Raw genomic sequence first — 22,471 nt, forward strand, 5'->3', positions numbered from 1 at the left:
TTTGGGGTTATGCAAACAAAAATATGAAGAATCCTGGGTAAGGCGTCTCATGGGGCTGGGGATGATAAGGAAGGCAGTGATTTTTTTTTTTTTTTTTTACCCTTTAAAAACTGGTATTTCCAGTTAAAATACCTGGAAATATGACTTGGTTGGGGATTTTTCAACCTCTTAGCAATATTTCAACAAAAAAAGGGATAGTGGCTAACTTTAATACGATGCCCCCAAATGCCAACACTTTCCAAGATCACTTAACTTTTCCATTCCCGTTCCTCTTCTTGGAGCCTTTGTCAATGCCAGCTTAGTTTTAATTTCCTACATCATACAGGCAGTGCTTGAAGATACTGTGGATTTGGGTTCGGGCCACAACAGTAAAGCAAATACCACAATAGAGTGAGTCAAATGAATTTTGGGGTTTCCCAGTGCATAGAAAAGTTACGTTTACACTACACTGTAGTCAACTAAGTATGCGATAGCATTATGTTTAAAAAGAAGTAATAGACCCGCCTTAATTAAAAAGTACTTTATTGCTAAAAATGCTAACCATTTTTTGAGTTTCCAAAAACTTATAATCTCTTTTCTGGTGGGGGGTCTTGCCTCTATGTTGATGGCTGTTGACTGATCAGGGTGGTGGTTACTGAAGGTGGGGGTGGCTGTAGCCATTTCTTAAAATAAGATTAATGAAGTTTGCCACATGGTCAGACTCTTCCTTTCATGAACGATTTCTCTGGAGCGTGTAGTGCTGTTTGATAGCCTTTTGCCCACAGAACTTCTTTCAAAATTGAAGTGAATCTTCTCAAACCCTGCTGCTGCTCTATCAGCTGAGTTCATGTCATATTCTAAATCCTTTGTTGTCACTTCAATGTTTTCATAGCATCTTCACCAGGAGTAGGTTCCGTCTCAAGAAGTCACTTTCTTTCCTTCTCCAGAAGACAAGACTCCTCATCTCTTCATGATTATCATGAGATCGTAGCAGTTCAGTCCAACCATCAGGCTCCACTTCTCATTCTGGGTCTCAGGCTGTTTCCACCTCATTTGCAGTGACTTGTTCCACTGAGGTCTTGAACCCCTCAAAGTCATCCATGATAGAATCAACTTGTTCCAAACTCCTGTTTGTGTTGATATTTTCCTATTTTGGAGAGGGAGAGAGATGAGGGAAGAGCCAGTCAGGGGATCATCAGAATATACACAATATTTTTCAATTAAGTACACTGTCTCATATGGGTACAGTCTGTGGCAGCCCAAGACAATTACAACAGTAACATGAAACATCACCTATCACAGATCACTATAACAGATATAAAAATAATGGAAAAGCTTAAGACATTGCTCGAGTAGGCCAAATGTGCCACAGAGACACAAAATGAACAAATGCTGTTGGGAAAATTACATTGATAGATTTGCTTGAGGTGCACTGCCACAAACCTTCAATTTGTTAAAAAAAAAAAAAAAAAAAAAAGCCCACTATCTCAGGATCTGCCAAGCACTAAAAGAGGGAGCATAATAGAAGGAGGTATGTAATAACTCCTGCCTATACTAACATGTAATACGTAATCTGTAATAGAATATACACAGTCATTCGTTATTTGCAGCTACGGATTCTTCCTATCCTTGAACTTCAAAACCCACTTCTTGAATTGAATCCCGCTTTGCTCTCTTCCCCAGCTACCATTTTTCCTGTGTTCTACTCAGTTATTCTTCCGTATTAAAACTTGTGAGACTTCACCAGTACCAACATTCACATTCCTTGATGCCCGTGGTTCTTTGGCCATGGGACTTGAAAGTTTCAACAATGATGAAAGTGTCTTCACAAAGGTTGAAGAATAGTTGGAAATCGGGCTGAATCGGACTGAAATTGGGCTTCAGATATAAAGTCCTAACTCTAGGCTAGTTTATTCTTTATGTCGGGCTTCATTATTCTCATTTGAATTCTTGATGTTTCCATGAAGTCTCCTCCTTGTAAATGTTTTGTTCGATACTTAAATACGTTTTAGGTCAACTGAAACATCCAGAGTGATTGGCAGAGAATAAAGATGAGATGGCTGAGCACCACAACGCTCCCAAAATTATTCAAAGACTCTGAAATGAGAAGAAAAGGGAGGAGGTCCAAAGAAGCTGTTGAAAAGTTTCCTCCTGGCTTACCTGTTTAGCAAGCACTTGATGGTGAACTTAGTACCCTACTTAGCGAAGACTTCAACACTGCATTTTAGTAGGATTATTCTTAAAAGTGGCATTAATATCCATCATTCAGGAAGACATCTTCTAGAAGTGCCTAAGGCATTGGACCATGCCCTTCTTTCCTGCTCCACGAGGCTCCTATTTCCAGAAAGTACTTTCTCAGACCAGCTAAGGGAGCACGGCAATGCCACCTTGACAAAAATATTCCATGACCTTTGGGTGACCTTTCTCTGAGACTTGGAAATGGAGAGTTTCAACTGTAGGTCAGGCAGTGGATGACTTTACCGGTGCTCCCTGAAAGACAAGGCTGATGAATGGCATTTGAACCCTGTTTCCCTAATCCTTCAGGCAGAATTAGAGGCTCTCCAGAAGGGTAATCCTGAATGATTCACGATGCCTGCTTCAGCACGGTCACACATCATATAAATACAAATTGACAGTTCGCACACACTGGCCTCACGATGGTATTTACTTAAAATCCTCTCAAGTCCACTCCCCATGGCCACAGAGGGGACAGCTCTCTATTTAAGACCAGTGAACAGAAAGGCACCAGTCTTCTCATATCCAGCCACCAGATTTATAAGAACATGGAGAGGTTTGGGATATTCAGCTCCCCTTGTGTACCACCTGGCACTTACCTTCCACTGGGTTGGGCGATGGGTTTGTTAGAAGATTGCAAGGATAATCCTTTGAAGACAAACAAACAAAAAGGTAGTAAGCTGAGACCTTGCATAACCCCTTTGGCTGTCCTGCAGTTTCTAAGGAAGAAGTAAAAAAAATCGAGGCGATGGAATAACAACAGAGGAGAGAAAGAGATGGTCTACAACTAACATGCCAGGAGAGAGTTTGAGATACTCGGAAGCATGGCTATACCCCTAACTGGAGCAGGCATAATGAGAAAATCTCACAGAACCCCAAAAAACACTTACTTCCATTCATTGCCCAAAGGATTCTTGACAGATAATAATGAAAAGTCAATAAGCAAATACCAACTGTGATTGATCTGTATTTGTGTTTCCAACATGGGCAATCCCACTGCTTCAGAGAAAATGTCAAAAACAGAAACACTGCTGGCTTAGAGTAATATCGAGGTCACCCACACAGTACATTCCTGACGGCTAACTCTGGAGGAGAAAATACGAAGGGAAGGAGTAGAATTCGTATAAATAAAAGCAGAGCCAACTCAGAACTGCCTCAATAGCAGCTTTTACACAGCCTCTTTTAGTGGTGAAGCGTGGTGTGAAATAATCTTTTTAATGGTCATGGGGAGCCTTGATTTCCTTTGTGCGTAGACCCATTATGTGAGTACTTGAAAGGACTCCCCTTCTCTTTCCTAGCTCTCTCTGACCTTCACCCTAATGCATCTCCCTTTCTTATCCAGAGCTTGGAGCAGCACCCTTTGGAGACTAAGGGGGAAAAGAAATGCCACCCAAGCAGATCAGGAGCTGGCACGGCTCCAGGGAAAGGACCTTCCAGGAGGGAAGTCACCTTTCTCAAGCCACCTGTTTTTATCCTTTGGGCATGACCTAGTATGCTTTTGCAGTAGGCACGATATTACAGTATTACTATTGCTCACTGGTAACCAATTCACTTTCACCATTTGGATCACCCCGTTGGTTTATATCGCCCATCCTGAAGTTCAGAAGCTCAACAACAACAAAGTCAAGGCTGTGGAAGGGTAACAGAGATGGAAAAGCATGAGTTATTAACAGCACACTAAAGAGAGTCCTAGATCAAGAGTGTTAATAAAGCACCAATACATGTAGTTGGTACAGTGTTAAGTCAAGTCTCCACAATCTGTTTACTGGGTTCGGACAGATGCATAAACAAGCTTCTGAGGGACACGAATAATCAAGGTAGCTCTGTTTTCTGAGTTTTTAGATGTGCGTATGGCTCAATTAGTCTGAGAGTACAAGTGCCCAATCGGAGGAATACAGCTTATAATAACTATACTTCCAGGAAAAGGGACCAAAGTTTTATTTATTTTGTTTTTATTATTTTATATTTATACCTTATCTGAAACATAATAATTTTACCTTTCCTAAGTAAGTATTACAATTCCTAGTCCAGCATAGCCAATAGATAAAATATGCCAAAACCACAATATCTTTCTGTTAAAAAGAAGAAAAAGGAGGAGGAGGGGGAGGAGGGGAGGAAGGAGGAAAGGAAGGAAGGAAAGAAGGAAAAAGAAAAGAAAAGAAAAAAAGAAAAGGAAAGGAAAGTAAAAAAGAGAAGAAAAGAAAAGAAATCTTTAAGCAAATGAGAAGACAAGCCACTGCCTGGGAAAAAATATTTGCAGGAAAGTTAAAATTGAGCAATGAGACAAGAAACAACCTGATTTAAACGTGCGACCAAGACCTCATGAGACACCTCAGCATAGAAGACAGACAACAGATGAGCACATGGCAAGATGCCTCACATAGTATGACATCAGAGAAGTGCAAACTAAAACAACAGTGAGGTACCACTACTCACTTTCAGGATGGCCAAAATCTTAAACACTGACAACACCAAATGCTGGCAAGGTTATGGAGCCACAAGAACTCTCTTTCACTGCTAAAAGGGTCTTTTTTTTTTTTTTTTTTTTTTTTGACAGAGAGAGAGAACAAGCAGGGGGAACAGCCAGCAGAAGGAGAAGCAGACTCCATGCTGAGCAGGGAGCCCGATGTGGTACTTGATCCCAGGACCCTGGGATCATGACCTGAGCTGAAGGCAGATGTTTAACTGGCTGAGTCATCCAGGTGTCCCAAACTAAACATACTCTTAACATACCATCCAGCAATCGTGCTCCTTGGTATTCACCCAAAGGAGTTGAAAACTTAGATATACACCATAACCTACACACAGGTATCACAGCACCTTTATTCATAATTGCCAAAACTTAGAAACAAGCAGGTCCATCCAGACCATGGATTACTGTTTGATACTCAAAAGAAATGAGGTTTCAAGCCAAAAGAAAACCATGTAAGAACCTTAAATGCATATTTAAGTGAAAGAAACCAGTCTGAGAAGGCCACATACTGTGTGATTCCAGCTGGAAAAAACAAAACCATGGAGACAGTAAGAAGATCAGCGGTTGCCAGAGATTGGGGGTGGAGGGGAGGAAGGGTGAATAAATGAAGTACGGATGTGTAGGGCAGTGTATATATCCTATAGGATACCATAAGGATGGGTACATGTCATTCTACATTCCGCCAAACCCATAGTCTGTACAGCAAAAGCGAAACCCTACGTAAATTCTGAACTCTGGGTGAAAAGATGAGTCAATGTAGGTTCATTGGTTGTAACAAATGTACCATGCTGGTGGGGCTATTGATAGGGAGGTTCTGCATGTGTGGGGGCAACAGGGGATATACAGAAAATCTCTGTACCTTCCACTCAGTTCTGCTGTGAACCTAAGACTTCTCTGCAAAACATGAAATCATAATTTTTTTTAAAAAAATATGACAGCCCATGGACATTTAGATTGTATTCATACAATCTGTACAGGGTGCAGTAGGAACATGTTTATCCTGATGGCCGAGAGGTCGGCATCCTCAATGATGGAAGAAGCTAGGTCTCCTGATCTAGGAAAGTGTGCATATTCAAGAGGTGACCAGGTTCACCTTATAGTAAAGTCACCTGCATTCCTCAATAAAATTCATTTGACAAATATTTGAGGAGTTTCCTGTGTGTCTTCATTGTTTCTCTGAGCGTGTATTTGGTGGGTCCTACTGTTCCGTAATGCTCACCCATCACACACTCAAGGATGGACTTCTACAAGGTGCAAGCTCTTACTATCTCATCCCGAGCCCACTCCTCACATGGGTGAGGGGACCAAAAGCATAAGAAGGGAAGGTACCCAAGGCATCACTTCTTCAAGCTTACATGGGAAAATTCGTATTTATGCCTCAAAAACCAACTTGTAAAGTGGACCCTCAGAAAGTCTATGCAAGCCCACTGACCCTGGAGCACTTCATGGCTCATGTAATCCAGTCATCGTTAAGATCGGCCATCATGAACTCATTGACAACTGGGCCATAGTTCATCCCTGGCCAAAGATTCTAGGTGATGCAAGAAGTGTCAGCAGAGGGGGGACAGGAAAGGACATTTGACTGGCTGGGATGAAGGACTTCAAAGAAACAAAGATGAGTAAACAATGTGTGAAAAGTGATGAAAAGAAAATATGAGTGAAAGATGGTGTCGGGAAAATTTCAGACTATTGCCTGTGATGTTTTCCACTCTCTCTCCTTTAAGTTATAAAGTATGAGTTCAAGTTTTCAAAGGAACCCAGAGAGCCTTGAGTGCCCCTGAGGTTGTGCCAGAGACAGAAGCATGAATGGTAACATTCAGAAGGACTAAAAGTGAGAATAACAGAAGGAAAACTCAGGACAGTGAGACCTGCAAATGTAATTGCTGGCAACTGAGACCAGAGAGCAGAAAAGCTAAACCAAGAGGCTTCCCGTGTCTTCATCTACCATGAGCAAGACAACCAATGAAAAAGGGGAGTTCAAGGCAGAGGGAATTTTAGCTTCCGTGTGTCATTTCCTGACTTTATGTTAATTTTGCATACTTTTTTGTTCCTCTAGTAGGTGTTTCTAACAAGGTAACTGACAAGAGAATTGGGGTAGCCACCCTGTGTCCAAGGTCTCAGAGAGTCCTACAGGCACTGGGAAAAGAGAAGGAAAAGGGGGCAGGGGAGTTTGCAGTGTTGAAAACACAGAACCAACACAAACACTAAAGTCAGTGTTTTTCTGGCTAGGACGGTGCCATGATCTTGTTCGATAATCTTGAGGCGTAGTAGACAAATTTGGCCACGTCCAACATTTTAGTAGTTTAAACCTTTGAGTTTCTTTTGGAAAAGCACCAACTCCCGCCATCCTCAAAGTGTCCATTACAACATTCTATAATTTAATTATAGTCCTTCACTCCTAGTCATTTGGGGTATTTATTTTTCAAGCAGGTAAAGCGTGATATATGAAAGAGTCAAGTAATTTGCAGTTAAATAGAAGAGTCCAAATAATTAAACAACCTTTCAAGGTGGGGCTGGGGGCGGGGGGGAGATGCCACAATGGCAGCTCAAATGGTGTTTTCCTTCCTATGGATCATGGAATATGAGTCAACCCAGCCTAGATTGACCTGAATTCTGGCGTAATCACATGCATAAAAATTTGGATTTCAGCCCAATGTGTAAGTTACCCTCTTACTGCAGCTGCTACCCCTTGGGGCTGGGAGATCTCTAATTCCCAATTGAGAGACAGCCCTAGCAGGATCCATTGCTGGTTGAAGTCACTCAGCTCTGTGTAGTTACACCTGACTCAGTACTGCATGGGTGGCAGGACGAGGCTGCTGGTATACCCAGGAGAGAGGTTTGCATCCACTGGGGCTCTTTGTTGCAAGCTGCAAACCCATTCTAACTAACCTGGACAGAAAATGTATTAAAGCCTATTAGGTAGCTGGTAGGAGCTGCCAGAGTGTCAGAGAATGAGACTCAAAAGTTATCCAGCCAAGTTGCCCCTCCAAAATCCTGCAGCTATAGTTCCAGAACCCTGGACCAATGCATGCATCTACAGAGGCCAACTTCCCACCAGCTGCACCAGTCCCTGGGTCCTCATGTCTCTGCGATCATCCTTCACCCCAAAACCAGCTCGGTGCCTCATCTCCAGCTGCCTGAAGCTTTTCTCTGAATCTGAGCCTCCCATGTGGCTGACGGACAGAATCTTAGATGAGAAACAGGTTCAGAGGGCAACACTAGACTCTGTCTTGGAGAGGCAGAGCTCATAATGTGGGAAGAAATCTCCCTGCTAAAAAGCAACAAGCTCTCAAGCCATGAAGAGATGTAGAAATGTGGGTGCATACAGTCTTGCAAGTTCACAATAACACCGTGAAGGAGTGAATTTAAGGATCCTTCCCACCCTCCGGGAACATGAGTCTACACTCATCTATTGGACATTCCTTACTGGGAGATTGTATATTGCCACTGAAAAGGAATCTTTGTTTTGTTGTGGCTATACTAGAGCAAATAAAATAAATGCTAGCACATAGCAGGTGCTCACTAAGTATGCATTGGATGAGTGAATTCATTTAACTCCTTTTTCCTCCATGTCTCTGAGGCATTAAGATTTCAAAAATAAGCAAAGTGCAGTGCCCAAATCCAGCCTGCTCGCTGCTGACCTGGATCTGCAGGGAAGGAAAGCAAGCCTGTGGTCATGTGCTATGACAGAGAACAACCTTGCATAAAGTTCCAAAGAAGTCCCTGCTCTGGTTTGGGGAAGAGAGTTTCTGGAAGGTTGCCCTGGAGAATGAGTATGAATTAGCCAGAAAAGCAAGTTAGGGCAAGTGAGCCTGTGAGGGAGAAAAAGAACGAGGGCTTGGAGGCCAAAGGAGCAACAGGTACAAAAGCCAAGACATAAGAAAGCCTGGGACGTGAAGTAGCTCAAAGCAGATGTCTTTGGGTTATAATCAGCCTCACTTACAAGGTCACACGGAAAGCGGGGGGGGGGGGGGGGGGGGCAGGGGGCAGGGTAAAGAAAACCAGATTGCAGCGGAAAACCAAAAACTAAGTTCTCAAAAACCCTGCCGAGGAATTTGTCATTTTTTAGTAATCAGTGATGGACAGAGTCACCTTTTCCTGTATCAACAATGGACAGTGTCACCTTTAGATCACCAAAACTCAGAGGCACTGGAACTCATGCATGGGCACAGTGTGATCAAAAGCAGTTCTTTAATAAAAAAACAAATAACAGATTAAAAAATGGGCAAAAGATCTGGACATTTCATCAAAGAAGATGTAGAGGTAGAAAATAAGGGTATGGTTGGCTAGAAAATGAGCCTAGGTGGCTCAGTTATTAAGCATCTGCCTTTGGGTCAGTTCATAATCCCAGGGACATGGGATCAAGCCCCATGTCGGGCTCCCTGCTCTGCAGGAAGCCTGCTTCTCCTTCTCCTGTCCCCCTGCTTGTGTTCCCTATCTTACTGTCTCTCTCTGTCAAATAAATAAAATCTTAAAAAAGAGAGAGAGAGAGAGAGAGAGAAAAGAAGTGTAATGGAAGATATTCCACATCATAGGTCATTGGGGAATTACAAACTAAAACAAGAATGAAATGCACTAAACACCTATTAGGATGGCTAACCACTTTTTTAAGATTTTATTTATTTATTTAAGAGAGAGCATGAATTGGGGGGAGGGGCAGAGAGAGAGGGAGAAGCAGACTCCCCACTAGCAGACTCCCTGCTAAGCAGGGAACCCGATGTGGGGCTTGATCCCAGGACCCTGAGATTATGACCTGAGCTGAAGGCAGACATTTAACTGACTGAGCCACCCAGGCTCCCCTAGGAAGGCTAAACATTTTTAAGCGACAGTATAAAAAGCTGACGAGGAGGTGAAGTACCAGGAACTCTCTCACTGCTGGTGAGAATGCAAAAGGGTACAGCCATGCTGGAAGGCAGTCTGGCCGTTTTGTACAAAACAAACCATACACTCATGCTCTCTGGTATTGACCCAAATAAGCTGAAAACATATGCCCACACAAAAATCTACACATGAATGTTTATGATAGTTTTATTTATAATTGCCAACAACTGGAAGCCACTAAGATGTCCTTTAGCAGGCAAAGGGATAAATAAACTGTGGCTCATCCAGACACTGTAGTGTTATTTGGCCCTAAAAGGAGATGAGCTCCCAAGCCATGAAAAAGCATGAGGAACCTTAAATGACTATTAATTAGTGGAAGAAGCCGATCTGAAAGGGCTCCATACTGTATGATCCCAACTCTATGGCATTCCAGAAAAGCAAAGCAATGGAGACAGCAGAGAGATGGGTGGGTTTTAGGGTGTGGGAAAGAGAGAGAGATGAATGGACGGGGCACAGAGGATCCTTAGGGCAGTGACCATGATCTGTATGATTCTATAATGGCAGATACAAGTCATGATACACTTGTCCAAACCCATAGAATGTACAACACAGAGAGTGAACCTTAATGCAAACTAAGGGGGGAAAAATGGTTCACTCATTCTTTCACATTCATTCATTCAACAGCTCTGAAGACATCCATACAATCTCATAAAGTGGTATATTTAATTCATAAACTCATAATGATTTTGATAATCTGACTTTTAGATTCCAAACAAATTTCATACGAAAGCTAACACTAAACAGAAGCCACAGTTATTTTTAGCATGTTATTTTGAACCACCACAGACCTGGCCCACCAGAGATTCTAACGTCCCCTTCTAAGGTGCTTCCCTGCCCCCACACCCACCCGCCCCAGCTCCTCTACCCCAGCCTTGCCCCAGCATGATGATCACTGTGACACAGAAAGTCTATGCCAGCCGTAGAAGGACACAGAGTCTGATAAGAACTGTATGAAATGTACACACAAGAATTACTCACAGGGAAAAAAAAATCACCAACTGGAACTAGGAGGTGGCATAGAGGGTTGGAATTGAAGGATGAGGGGATTTGAAAAGCAGAAATGGAAGAAAGAAGAGCCATAAAAAGAAAGTGGCATAAGGGCAAACACAGTCATGAGTCATCACAGATCCCAAATGAAAAAGCTGAATTGTCTGGTCTGACCGGAACCACCTCGGTCTGTCAGCACCTAGTGTGTGATATCCTACAATTAAGTACCAACTCATTAAATATTTGTGGATGAATAAGTGAATTTTGCAAAGTCTGAAATAAGAATACTAAATTGCTACAAGACAGCAAAGAGCCTTCAATATAGGCGGAAATGTTGGTCTTTATCCTGATGGTAACAGGAACGTATAGGCTTTGTAACAGAGATTCGACAGGAGCCTATCTGTGTGCTTTGGAAAATTCATCTCCCCACTACTTAGAGGATGTAGAAAAGCTAAGAGAAGTCTCTGCAGTGATCCAGCCACAAGATAATGGAGAGTTTGCACTGTCTTTTATATGTAACTGTCTGGTATCATTGTTGTCCTAAGAGATTTTGATGAAAAGACATAGTGAGAAAAAATATTATTATATATAATTTAAATACATTCCTTTTTCCCGTAGTTACCGTTAGCTTCAGCTTAGTGTAATTTGCATTCTGATTTCAAAAATAATACATTTACTGTGGAAAATGTGCAAGGAGACCAAAAAACACTTTACCCTTCTAAAGTTATATCACATGTAGAAAATATAAACATATTTTTATGTTCTGTATTCTCTAAAGACACAAACACACACACACATTTTCAGATCACTTTCCAGATACCTATTTTGAAATCTGGATTTTTTTTTCTTTGAAAACAAAACTGCTTTAATTTTTCTTTAATTATAAAAGTAATATATGCTTATTACAAATATAGGGCTGATATCCAATGTCTATAAATATCTTCTCAAACTCAACACCCAAAATAACAAAATAAACCAGTCAAAAAAAAGGGCAGAAGACATGAACAGACACTTCTCCATAGAAGACATACAAATGGCTAACAGGCACATGAAAAAATGCTCAATATCACTAGCCATCAGGGAAATACAAATCAAAACCCTCATGAGATACCACCTTACACCAGTTAGAATGGCAAAAATTAACAAAACAGGAAACAACAAATATTGGCAAGGGTGTGGAGAAAGGGGAACCCTCTTACCACTGTTGGTGGGAATGCAAAGATATAGATATAGTGAAAAGAAGGGGCACACACACGCAGCCCTTCAATGTTCTTGAATAGCAGTCAATAGCCAGACTATGGAAGGAGCCAAGATGCCCTTCAAGAAATGAATGGATAAAGAAAATGTGGTCCAGTTGGGGAGGGTATGTGCTATGGTGAGTGCTGTGAAGTGTGTAAACCTGGCAATTCACAGACCTGTACCCCTGGGGATAAAAATACATTATATGTTTATTAAAAAAAAAAAAGAAAGAAAATGTGCTCCATATATACGATGGAATATTATGCAGCCAATAGAAAGAATGAATACCTACCATTTGTATCAACATGGGTAGAACTGGAGGGGATTATGTTAAGTGAAATAAGTCAATTATCATATGGTTTCATTCATATGTGGAATATAAGGAATAGCACAGAAGACCCTAGGGGAAACCAAGAAAATCTGAAGGGGAGAAATCAGAAAGGGCGATGAACCATGAGAGACTGTGGACCCCGGGATACAAACTGAGGATTTCAGAGGGGAGGGGTTACACAGGGTGTTGGGTACTGAGGAGGACATGTGCTGTGATGAACACGGGGTGTTACACATAACTAATGAATCATTAAACATTACATCAAAAACTAATGATATACTGTACAAGGACTAACGGAACATAAAAAATCAAAAATGGTGAAAAACGGTAAAGAAGACAAATAAAACTATCTGTAACCCTACCACTGAATGAAAACTGTTACTATCAACATTTTGTTATAGTCCCTAGGTTCTCCCCACCTTTATATGAATGGATTAGACAGATAGATGATAGAGTCATATATTTTTTAATGTGATAATTGCTTCATTCATGCTTTGTAATCTTTTTATCTAACTATGTAAAGAAATACACATTCCCCCATAAGGTTAAATATTCTTTTACAGCATGATTTTTTAATGACTGCACACAGTGTTATATTATTGTCCTTGGGTAGTGTGCCAGTTTTTGCTGTCATAAACAACTCTAAGATCTTGTCAATTACTCCTGCTCAAATTCAAGATTAGGTTTCCTAGGATAAACCTCAGAATATAAAAAGTATTTAATCAGAGTGTTACTCTATTCTTGTGGTTCATTTAAAAACTTGTAAATTGAGTGCATATCCTCTGTTAAAATGCTGTGTATCAGATTTATTTTTGAGACTCTCTCTCTTTTCTGAACAGGCCAACCAATTCACTCTTCTTCAGAATACAAAGAAGATATTAAAGGAGGTAAAACCAAAAGCAGTGGTTGAGTATTGAGAGGCAGTAACTAAAATCTGAATTATTCACCACTACAAGACTGTTAATGGACTTGGAGTTGGAACACCATCAGCCATGACCAAACCCAGGAGAGACGGAGGAGCCATTGTGGTCCCTCGGCAGCTGGGATCTTCCCGAATCTCCCCCCACCACCAGCCCCGCCCTGTGTGTCTACCACGTCACCTCCCTCACCAGTCAGTCAGTCATCCCTGAAACAAAAGTCAGCACTGCCTCAACCTCTTCGTCTTCCATACTTTTTGTCTTCTGATAATCTCTGCTTCTAAATTTTTACTCATTGGGGAGAAAAAGGAGGAGTAGGTGTGTATGCGTGCATGTTTGTATGTGTGTGCATGAAAGCATGAGTGTGCCCAAGCACATGTGATTACCGTGTGAACACTGCATGTCTTTCCTAGTCCAACGGGTGATAGAACTGACTAACATTTGCAGACTTTCATTCCATGTGGTGAGTCTAAAGTCTAAAACAGACACAACCATGGGTTGCATAACCCGTGGTCATTTAGGATTCCTAGATACCACAGAATACAAATACTAACAAAACTATCGCACTAAGGATGCCAATTTGTATTGCTAAATAGCATTTATTTCATGAATATACGGCAATCAACTAGATATAATGTTGAAACATTTTTTGAATAGTAACCTGCAAATATTTTAAATATTCAAGAAGATGATATTAAAGCTCACTAGTCATCAGTCCTGCATCCATGCATCTAAGCCCACTGGTTTCTCTAAGTTTCTTCCGGAAGATCCTGCCACCCAACCACGGTTTTGTCCTCAAATGTCATCCTCGGGCCTAAAGCGATGAAAGAGCCAGGAATCCCTGATGCCTTCAAAGAAGAAAGCCGGGACCTGAAAGTACCTGCGTGGACAGAGCAGGGAGGAGGGGGCGGCAAAGGGGGCAAGAAACTTCACTCAAGTTCAAGGTAACCAGTGTATTAACACCGATGAGGGAAGACCACAGGCTTCTTCAAATCTAGATGTGACTGAGACCCATCAAAGTGAAAAACCCCTATCTTCATTCTAAATGCAGAATTCTAGCATGGTTCTTAGTGAGACCACAAGTTGCATTAAACATTCCTCCCACCCCAGGAACAAATTTTATAGGGGCTGCAAAAAAAAAAAAAAAAACAGAAAAAAAAAAGAAACCTCAATAATCAAGATAAAGAATATTTTCACACGATTTTTTTAATAAAAATTGGGCCATTCATTTTTTAATTTCTATCTTTTTTAAATTTTGCATTGAAGTATTCTTTATCTCAGTTATCGGGTTTGTGCCTACGAAGATGACAGCTTCACTCTCCTCACCCAGGTTTCAGCCCTAAAGGAAACCAAGCCTCAGGTGCAAGTTGAAATCTGGTCTGTTCAGGGCAAAAAGGAAGGGGGAGAGAAAAGTGGACTTCTCCTCCAGTCCTAAGACTGTCTCAGGCACAGAAGCTCTGCCCTTCCTCCCAGAGGTAACTCTAGGTATGCCAAGTTTGCCTAATAAAAATGCAGGATGCCCAATTCAGTGTGAATTTCAGGAAAGCAAGAAATACTTTTTCAGTATAAGTATGTCCCATGCAATATTTGGGGCATACTTACACTATAAAAAACAAACAAACAAACAACTCATCATTGTTTGTCTGAAATTCAATTAAACTGGGGGTCCTATATTTTATCTGACAACCCCACCTCCCGTCCACTCCCACCCCTCCCCCAGGAAACCTCCCCTAACCCCAACAAGAGCTTCTCTCTACCCTGAGAGAGATGGTCACTCTGAAGGCCCATAGCAAGAACAAAAGAAACAAAAAAAACAAACGAACTGAAAGCCAGCCCAACACGGAAAGAATGTTATTGCACATTTGCTGACAGAGACCAAGGGAGATTTCCAACATAAACAAGGAAATTTAATCTCTCATTTGCAAAAGCTTCCCCTGTGCTAATTTGTTAACTGCTCATGGAGAGACACAGAACCAAGAGCATTTGGTCCGGCTTCTTTCTTCTTCTGTTGTGCAAATCAAAGCAATCCCTGCCGCTAAGTGCAGCCTGAGATAGAAACCAGAAATGGTGTGGCTGGGCCATAACCCCACAGGCTCCAAGCCCATTAAAGAACCGTTCAAGTCAATCGAACTTAACTTCTGTTTCCCAACCAAACGGGCTGTGTGGTCAACCAACGTCATGAGCCACTTCAGTCAAAAGTTGTGTCTGGTGCCTCCGGAGGAGGCAAGGGTGTCCTAAGCCCCCAGGGAAAAGCCGTGCTCACGCACTCTGCTATTTATGAAGGAGGCCGATGTGGGTTTTCTCCTCTTTCCATAATTGGAGAACATGTGATGTCACCTAGCTGAAGCCGAAAGAAAACAGGAATGGTTCTCATTTCAAAAAACACGACTTTTTCAATCAAGGCTTTTCTTTCTAGTCCCCAAATCTGGGCTGCTGTTCCACATAGTAGGGAGCCCATTTTCAGCCCTTTGCATTTGATCTACTTCCTAGAGGTGTGTCTCACTGGGAGAGATTTCAGCTAAAAATCAGCCAGAAAAAATGGTCTCTGTATATCTGTATTTCTGTATTCTGTATTTCTGTATTTCTCTTGTCATTTTTTTCTATGTATTTTTCCTTTGCTACAAAATTAGGCCCCCTACAATATAATCTTTTTCACATCTTTACCGTTTTCTGTTGGGGGGGGGGGAGATCTCCATAGCATGGAAAGAGAAAAATAGGATCTAAATGCTTTTCTCATGAAGATTTTGATCAATTGACTCTCCGCGAAAACTGTTCTTAAAAATAAGAAGAAATGAGAAAAAATAAGAAAAGCAAAACTTTTTCACTTCCTTTTCCAACTGGAATCAATATCCTGGGTTCTCGTGGGTGAACTGGGGCAAGTCCATTCACAGTTTTGGCCTTTGTGTCTTCATCTATAAGTGGGAAGGGAGCCATCTTTATAGACATTTTCAGCTCTAAGATTCTAAGCTGAAGGTGGATTTTTAGTATTACTTTTATTTAAGAGTTTAAGAGGTTTGGCCAATATAGGGTTTGCAAAGAGAATCACTACCTAGGGAATGCCAGCAGTCTTGAACTGTTTGTTGAATTAACAGGAGCTTGAATTAATACATGGGGCAAAGAGGTAGAGAGGAGAGTGATCATTGCTATCCCTCAATTGCACGCTGCAAGTTCATATCTTGAAGACGAGTCAACTTGCAGAGGTTGCTTATATGTAGAACTATGCTTAGCACTCAAGAGACACTCAAGAGATAGCATCATATAAAGGTGTGGATGGTACCACAGAATTACTAGTCCAATTAGTCATCAACTTCGCTTTTAAGAGATTTAGATTAGACCCCTCATTAAAAGTTACTCTTGAGTAAGAATGGAGTGCTGTGTTCTAAGGAGCTGGAAATATAAACCCAGACCCATAAAAGCAATGGCCTCATGTTGATCCAGGTTTTTAAGAGAAAGTTTTGAACTTCTAAGCAAGAATTTTTGTTTAATTTTGAAACATATCCATGGCATTCTAACTGGAGGAATATAATCTAGAATGACCATGAGTTGTGACTAAATTACAAAAGCTCTCCTTGAAAAAAAAAAGAGGAAGGGAAACCCATGCCTTCTGCAGAGCCAAAGAAACATCAACAAAATAAGAACATAACTACAGAATTGGAGAAAGGGGCTGCAAACTACGTATCTGATAATGGTAGCCAACACATATAAGGAACTCATAGGACTCAATAGCAAAAACAAAACAAAACAAAAAACAGACAAACAAGAACCTCCAAACAATCCAATTTTTTAAATGGGCAAAGGACCTGAATAGGCTTTTTTCCAAACAAAATTTTCAACTGGCCAATAGGTACATGAAGAATGTTCAGCATCACTAACCAGGAAAATGCAAATAAAAACCACAATGAGATAGAGGCATGACTGTTTAAAGGGTTACCATCAAAGGGACAAGAGAGAACAAATGTTAATAAGGATGTGGAGAAATAGAAGCCTTTGCACTGATGGGCATGTAAACTAGTGCAGCCACCGTCGAAGACAGTATGGAGGTTTGTCAAAAATGAAAAACGCAACTACTGTATTACTTAGCAATTCCACTTTGAATATTTAGCCCCAAAACCGGAAATCGATATCCCATAAAGATATCTGTGCCCCATGTTCACTACAGCCTCATTCACAATAACTAAGACATTGAAAAAACCTAAGGGTCCATCAAAAGGTGAATGAATAAAGATAATGTAGAAGATAGGTAGATAGATAAATAGATAGATAGAAAATGTAGATAGATAAACACAATGAGATACTATTCAGCCATAAAAAAGAAGGAACTCTATCTATCTATCTATGATCTACATTTTCTTTATGTAGAACATGGCTAGACCTTGAGGGCATTATACTAAGTGAAATAAGTCCAAGAAAGATAAAAACTTTATGATCTCACTTATAGGTAAAATCTTAAAAAAAAAAAAAAAAAACCCAAACTTACAACCTAAGTAAATATATAAATAAATACCCAAATTTATAGAAACTGATATCAAATTGGTTATGGCCAGAGGCAGAAGTGGGAGGTAAGTGAAGGTGGCCAAAAGGTACAGACTTCCAGTTATAAGATAAATAACTTCAAGAATATGAGGTATAACATGAGGACTACAGTTAACAATACTATACTGTCTATTTGCAAGTTGCTAAGAGAGTAAATTCTAAAAGTTCTCATTAAAGGAAAAAAAAGGTCTATCTACATGAGGTGATGGATGGAAACTAAACTTTGTGGTGATCATTTTGCAATATATACATATATCAAGTCATTCTGTTGTGCACCTTAAACACATACAATGTTATGTGTCAATTACATCTCAATAAAACTGGGGGAAAAAGAGAAATAAAAACGCCTGTGCTTACAGATACAACTTGATGTTGCTATTAGGAGATTATGAATTATTTCGATAATGACATCCTGACTCAAAATACTGCCAATCAAAACTTGAGTCTCAAGCAATTGAAGAAAAAAAAATGTCTTCCCCACTCTATACCATCCTCAAAAAAAATCAGTTTTTGACTTGATTGTGGCCAGTACAGAATCAGCAAGATTTTTTTTAATGAAAGTCAAGATTTATCATCCTCCTTTTTCAAGCCTAGTTTCCAGGTAACATTTTGGGACTTGTAAAAATTAAATCCATCAAAACATAATATGTCTTTACCTTTGCATAAGTTCAAAGGAATATGGCTTGGGTTGTGAAGGCAACTACAGAAGATTGAGAAAACTGCGCTTGCCAATGGCAGTTGAGTTACAATAAAAATACGGCCCACTTATGCAACCACCTAAAACAATATTCACTCATGTCAACATTCCAGATTTTGTTTCTCAAAAAAATCCTCAATCATGGTTTCCAGTTATAAATGGGTTGAAAACATGCAGCTCTCTCCACTCTCTCCTGAAACCCCAATTTAAAAAAAATAATAATAATAACAGTAGAAAGGTTTATTTTAAGGAATAAATCCACAGGGACAAAATGTGGGCCAAGAGAAAAATTTTGGAGGCTAGAAAATAAAAGAAGGATGGGTGTGGGATTAGCAATTATGAGTAAACTCATCCTAAACCATAGTCGGGAAAGCCAAGAAACAAATTTTTACCACCCTAATCCCCAAAAGGCACAGGTGCTGCCCTATCTCTGGCAGTGGGAGTGAAGACAGGGCTCCAGATAGCAAGGTGTGTTGACGTTGCTTTGGAAGGGGAGCCCCATTTTGCCAAGTAACTCTCCTTTCCTCACCCTCAGAGAAATCTGAAGTTTTATTCTCCACAGAAGCTAAAACAGAAGGTCTCTCAACTGAAGTACCGAAGGCACCGTTGAAATGAGTGGTGCCACAAGAAAACAAATGGACAAAAATTCAAGTTTACTTTCTGCCAATTGAGATCCTTAGCCCTTTCTCCCACTAACCCAGAACATTGACATCTGGGATTCTACATGCAGACTAAAGACAAGAATAGTATCCTCTAACTATGTTAAGAAGCCTATCAAAAAAGGAACTTTGAAAATTGGTGTGGGGTTTCCCAAACAAATGGTCCGGCCAGATCACCTTATAGAGAAGTCTACTACAGTCAACACCTCCTCCTTGTGAACACAGAGCATCCAATTAACCACGTTCAGCTTCCCACCCTTGAAGTATCAGCAGACACTCAAGGGAAAAGCCTTTAAAAGAAAAAAATAGAACCAAAACAAACAGAGGAAAGCACCAAAAGGAAAGAAAAACCGTGCAGAAAGATGAATACGTCAAAAAATCATCATCTATATATTAGCATTCTTTTCAAAAAAGAAAATTAGGGAAAACTAGGAAAGATTCCTTGATGTTATATGATATGTCAATTATTCTTCAATAAAGAAATGATACCAAAAATAGAAACTTCAGTAAGTGTTGTCAGTTAAGGTCAGAAAATGCCCTGGTATACAGTACAAAGAGATGGAAAATAGAAAAGAAAAAAAGTCAAAAAAATTAGAGATCTGTTCTGGAATTCCAGAAAAGACTAAAGGAATGTTAGAGTGTAATTATCAAATTAATTATTCAAGTAAATTTCCCAGAATTTAGGATCATGAGTTTCCAGATTTTAAAAGCCCCCATGCCCAGCAGAGTGGGTGAAAAGGCACATCTTTGTGAAGCTTCAATCACTGGAGACAAAGAAAAGATACTAAAATATTGAGGAGAGGAAAAAGAAACTCACATACAAAAGAGTGAGAGTCAGAATGGACTCAGGCTTCTCAACATCAGTGTTGAAAGGTTGGAGCCAGTGGGGTAATGTCTTAACAATGCTTCAGAACAATTTACAACTGAGAGTTTTGCACTAAGCCTGTTGATTCAGTGTGAGGCTAGTCTAAGTACATTTTCAGACATCTCTGGTCTCAAATATTCATTGCCCATTGTACTTCCTAAGGAAACTACCAGAGGAGGCTCTCCAAAAATGAAGTGAGGAAAGAAAGGAAGACATGAAGACACAGGAACAAGGAAAGGGGGTTTCAGCCCCATAAAGGGGCAAATGGATCCCTAAGATGAGGTGAAGGGAGATGTCAAGGCTAGAGAGCCATCACTAAATTGGTTATCAGGAGACAACTTTGCAAAAAATAAAGAGCATACCTGACAAATCTGAGTATACTGAAGAGAGATTACAACAAGTTGCAGGAAGTTTGGAGATCAGTGATAACGAAAAACAAAAAACACTGAGTGAACACAAGACAAGCATTAACTCCAGGAAAATAGAAAGTCTTTATAAGAAAGCAAGGTAAACATAGTATAACAAATATCCCATTGTGATCAGTATTTACATAGTCAAAATAACATAACTGCATTTACTACCTAATTCTATTGGTAGAATGAGGAAGGTAAGAAGTAAAAGTTGAAAGAGATATTAGAAAGTAGGTCAGACATAGGTTTGGGGGAAAAGAAAGTTTTCATCTTCAAGAGTGGAAAGCGAATAGAAAATCCCTGATATTGAATTCAAGAAAGAGCCCTAAAAACATTATTTAGAGATAATGGTGTTTAATACTAAAAAAGATGGTTAAAACAATTGAAAGTGGTTTCCTGTTTAGTAAGGGGGGGTGGCCCAACCTCCTCAGGCTACTTACAAAATACTGTAGACTAGGAGGCTTATAAACAACAGAAATTTACATCTCACAGTTCTGGAAGCTGGAATTCTGAAATCAGAGTGCCAGCATGGTCGGGAAAGGCCCAATTCAAGGTTGCAGACTTCTTGTGTTCTCACATGGGGCAAGGAGTCTAAGGAGCTCTCTGGGGCCTCTTTTAGAAAAGCACAAATCCCTTTCCTGAGGGCTCCACTTTCATGACCTCAATACCTCCCAATGGCCTCATCTCCTAATACCATCACATTGCGAATTAGGGCTTCAACGCCTGAATTTGGGGAGACATAAACATTCAGATCACGGCAGGGAGTACTGGGGAAGGGGCTGTCATTTTCATAATAAATCTTGTAATGTGACTCTTTAAAACTATGTCCATGTGTAACTCCGATAAAAAATAGGATCCAAATGGGTGCCTGGGTGGCTCAGTGGGTTAAAGCCTCTGTCTTCGGCTCGGGTCATGATCTCAGGGTCCTGGGATCAAGCCCCGCATCAGGCTGTCTGCTCGGCAGGGACCCTTCTTCCCCTCTCTCTCTACTTGTAATCTCTCTCATTCTGTCAAATAAATAAATAAAATCTTTTTTAAAAAAAATATCTAAAATATTAAAACTCAGATGTTATTTTATATCTCCATCATTTAGAGACCAAGCGCAGAATGCGTCGAGTGGGGAAAGAATCAAAAAAAAACACTAGTAGTCACAGGGAGAATACCACTGAAAATTTGGTGGCAGCTCCTAGAAACACGAATTGTGGAATTCCTCGAATCCACAATTGAATGAAAGCGAGTTTTAGATCATCTGTCTTTAAAACCAATATGGCCCCTTTCCAACATGTTTGACTGCCCATGTGCAACACATTAAAAGCAATAATAAAGCTAATCAGAGGGGCCTCCCACAAACATTTTTGCTACATAGACCAGACCACAACATTTTTCCTACACCTACTAATGTCAGCAACATGTCCATGGCAAGAAGCTGTAATGACATGAAGTCTACTGCTACAGTAGGGGTTGTATCTTATTAAAATGTGTGATAACCCAAAACCATGGGGCAGACAAGAAACCACCTTTCTCTGAGAACTCAGATTGGAATTCCACTGGAAGACGTGAAGTCAGTTGTTTACTGAATTACCACAATTAACATTTATTGAGTGCATACCTGCGTGCCAGGAACCACTCGTTGCTTTGTATATATTGAGTCCTCTCTTCCTCATAGCGAATTTACAGAGTAGGTATGATTTTCCTCCTCCTTTTCAAGATAAGAAAAACGGGGGCACAAGAGAGGGGAGACGACTGGCTGAAGATGGGACACCTATCGTGCAATGGATCTAAAACAGACTCACCCTCCTTGACCCCTACGGCAAGCCAGTTTTGCCCCAACCTTGCAGACGCCGGGAAAGATGCTCCCACCTCTCTTCGTAATAGCAGACCTCCTGGGTGAATCCCCCTTAAACAAGAACCAGATCCTTAACCCTATTTATTGAGTCCTTAACACATACCAGGGATCTGCTAAGCATTTCACAGGCAATGTCTCCTTTCATCTTCCAGCAATCCGAAGAAGTGGGTAATATCTCGGCCACGTCCAGATGCGGGAAGTGAAATTCCCAGAGGATAAGAAGCTTCCCTAGGTCCACGCAGAGACAGGATGCAAACTCAGCCTCATTCCAAGGCCCCTCTGCCCTTCGGACACACCAAAAAAGGACTGATGGCAACAGCGATGGGACATGGTTGAAGATTCAATAGGAAAAATCTAGAAGTGCATCTAGGAGGGTGAGAATGGCACTCCTCCCAGTTTGACAACATCCTCAACAAGGT

Source organism: Mustela erminea, chromosome 6, assembly GCF_009829155.1.
Source record: "Mustela erminea isolate mMusErm1 chromosome 6, mMusErm1.Pri, whole genome shotgun sequence".
Lineage (NCBI taxonomy): Eukaryota > Metazoa > Chordata > Mammalia > Carnivora > Mustelidae > Mustela > Mustela erminea.